This window comes from Paramormyrops kingsleyae, chromosome 9, assembly GCF_048594095.1.
Source record: "Paramormyrops kingsleyae isolate MSU_618 chromosome 9, PKINGS_0.4, whole genome shotgun sequence".
NCBI lineage: Eukaryota > Metazoa > Chordata > Actinopteri > Osteoglossiformes > Mormyridae > Paramormyrops > Paramormyrops kingsleyae.
This window is the reverse complement of record NC_132805.1, coordinates 28,361,936-28,365,663: the sequence shown is the minus strand read 5'-3', so window position 1 is coordinate 28,365,663 and position 3,728 is coordinate 28,361,936.

Sequence of the window (3,728 nt, the reverse complement as noted above, 5' to 3'; positions counted from 1 at the left end):
CATGCTCAGTCAGACGGTCAGTGTGGGTCTGTTCATTTGGCTTTGTGTTTGCCTCCGGGAGGGGGGAGTGGATGTCAACCGGCCTGAATGGAGACTGCCAGTGTGCCAGGAAGGAACAGAAAGGGTTTTCAGAAGTGAAGACCGTTGGGGATCTAGCCTGACCTCATAAGTCTGAAGAGATGTGAAATTCAGCTGCTGAAGTAAGCAGCCAACCCCAAGTCCTACACGAGCTACTGGAGATGGACTGTGTGATGAATGTTAAAGCCTTTATTTGCCATTTGCACAAGTACATCAGAATTCTTCTCTTCACCTACCTCACCTACCATCTAGCTCTCCATAGCTTGGGGGGGCGTTTACAGCGCAGGGTCAGCCAAATGCAGCACCCCAGGAGCCGGGGGTTAAGGGCCTTGCTCAAGAGCACACAGACCTGTGATTGTTCTGCCAAGGCTGGGGCTTGAACCAGGCACAGAGCTCAGAGAATTAGTCCGCCGATCCACTCACCTGCGCGTTTTGTCACACTGAAACAGCACAGATGCCACCAGGCCTGCTCATCATGACCCTCATACGGCTGACAAAACCTGTGACTGTTGGGAATAGCTTAGTGCTTATGGGACAAGCGCTGTGGGAAAACGTGACCGTGTCCACAAGTGCCAGGCTACAGAGGAGGGCTAGGGGAAGATCCAGAATTTCTTCTGAGCCTGTGACAACTGCTGCGATCTGCTCAAACACCAGTCTGTGGAAGCAAAACGTTGCTGTGAGCATATCAGGGCTTCTCATATTGCTCCGATGAGAGGAGTAATTAATAAAGACCATCACACAGACTGCAGTATACAGACAGTGCCTCAGAATCGCCAGGGATTTTTCCACACAGATTGGATTGTGCTGTGGCAGAGCCTGGGCCAGCGCCGTGCGGGAACTCAAAACGTAACCTCATTTCAGTGGTCTTTGGCAGCCCCAAGACCCCAAAGCACAGGCGTCCTCATAAGTCTGCATCCCTGCAGTCAAGGCTGGTGTTAGTGAGCTGACTGGGTGCTGCTGTGGAAACACATGGTGTGTCAAGGGCCTCTTTACCTCGTCAGGACGTCCCACTGAACGCAGTGGGTGACAGCCGGCCCTTTTTTTCAGCCCCCCCCCCCAAAGCGAAGGGTCCATACCTGAAAACAGACTGTTAGGCATCGGTCTCTCTAAATGAAAGGATCTTTAAAAAGATGTCAGGGGAAATCAGGAGAAAATACGTAGTTTAACGGAGAGAATGAGTCCAGCCATCTGCCGCAGCACTTAACGGAATGAGCATCTTTGGTGTTGCCTGCTCCCGCCGTGGTTCAGTAAACGTGCCAACATTACCAGCAGTAAGGCCTTTGTTTTCCAGCTCTACCATGGTACTAACCTCTGAGCGGCCAGAAACACAAAGGATGACTGAATAGGCATTTCTGTCATGTCATCATTAGGTGGTCCCCCAAAACATTCTGTCACCCGGACTTGCCCACCATTGAGGTGTCAATAAACTCTACCAGCATCTGTCCGTTCTCCATAGGAAAATAGCATCTGACACAAATAAATCTGCTTGCCTTGGTTGTTTAATTTTTTTGTTTGGTCTAATCATTACAGATTTGTAAGGACCTACACTTTATGCAGCAAAGTATTTCTGCGTTCGAAGTGCATGCACTGGTATCTGTGTCTGTTCACATTAATAACCTGCTCTTAGGTAGATGTAGCCATTCACTTTGTGGCCACATTTGGTGACCTGTACGGATCTCTGGTTCCTTTCTGATGCAGATGCTATGGTGAGGTTACTGCGGTCATGAGTGAGTGCCTGTCCTTCTGTGTCACTCAATACGATTCGCCTTCGGTAAGGTGCGTCTGACTCAGCAAGCCAGCCGTCAGTATCGATCCAGCTGCCCGGCCAGCCGCATTTTAAATGGAGAGTTTAATTTATGCTGAAAGGCAGAGTAATCCGATGAAGCTAAACTGGACAGACGTCCTGCTTGTTACCAGGGTTACCACCGAAACATTTAATTCATTTCTGGAATTTATATTTGGCCAGGAAGTCCAATATGTCTTTGGGTGTGACCTTGTGAATTTTTCATTCACCACTGACGGGGACATTTTCCCATGATGGAACAAACGTCATGGTGTGTCTAAGTGCCGCGCGTCCGGTGACCGAAGCTGCTCGGAAATCTTGCACCCACACGTCAAGGATTTCCCTTCCAGTCATGGTCACAAATAGCTACTAAAACGTACCACATAAACACACACGTTTGTATTCGTATTCAGTTATAGTCAGCTCTGGCTTGCTCACTAGGGGCTTTGGGCAGGGATAATGTAAAATGCTTTGAGACGATGTAATGCGCTATAAAAATAAAATTGAATTGAATTGATATTTTTGTAGGGACCATCCTTTTCCATGGGCAAAACCCAAACCCCAACAATGACAACTTTAAGTCCTACCCAGCCCTAACCTTAACCATATGTGACCAAACAAAACACAAGACTTTGGCATTTTTAGTTTTTTGATTGCAGTCACATTTTTATAAAGTTGAGTTTCCCCTCGTGGGGACTGAAAAAAATGGTTCCCACAATGTCAAAATAACAGTTTTTTTTTTTTTTTTTATCATATTCCGGGGACATTTGGCCCCCACGATGTAACATGTACATAACCCCCCCGCAGACACACCCCAGGCTCAGGCCACATTACACCTGAGGCACGTAGCTAAACCCCAAACCTAGTAAGCGCCAGTGTGTGGTTCAAAGGGTTAGTCTGCTGTACCTGTGATGGGAAGATCACTAGTTTAAATCTGAGTGTTGACAGAGTGATGTCACTGGTGGACCCCTCAGCAAGGCCCTTAACCCCCCAGTTGCTCCAAGGATTGGCTCAAAAATGCATGTTGCTTTGGATAAAGGCACCAGTTAAATAAATCAAATGTAATATGTGTGCAATATTCATGCTGTCCAATCAGCACCTTGATACGCCACACCTGTGAGGTGGGATGGATTATCTCGGCAAAGGAGAAGTGCTCACTAACACAGATTTGTGAACAATATTTCAGAGTAATGGGTCTTTTGTGTATGTAGAAAATGTTTCAGATCTTTGAGTTTAGCTCATGCAAAATGGGAGCAAAACCGGAAGTGTTGCGTTTATATTTTTGTTCAGTGTATTTACCTTCCTGCTGTAGCTCAATCGCATGAGTTACCTGTGAAATACGGCTTTGCTATTCGTTTTTAAGCACTCAATGGATTAGGCTCACAATCTGTTAGCTCCATATTCAGCCCCCTGGTCACTTAGTTCATCCTCATAACAGCTCCTCCTCAGTTCCACTCACACCTCAGAGCCAAAGGTCACCAGGTTTTCTCTGTAGCTGCTCCCAGAATTTGGAACAGTCTCCCGTTCGACATTCAGTCCTGCTCTACTATTAATGAGTTTAAATCTAAATTAAAAACCCACCTTTTTTCTCTTGATTTCATCTCAGTTTGAGGTTCTCTTGTTATTGTCAAGTCCACCATTAAGTTACTTTTATTCATTAATAAGGAGCAGAGGAGGAGGGCCCTCTAAAGGCCATATGCAGGAACTGGCCACCGTCCAGTGTCCTTAACTGCTACAACCCTTGTCGTTGCTAGATGCCACATACACCTCACACAGTCAGAGGTGCATTGCGGCTCACCCACAGCTTGGGACGACACACCCACAAACACACAAATGAAGACAGACGAAAAGGGTCAAAACTTAGAAG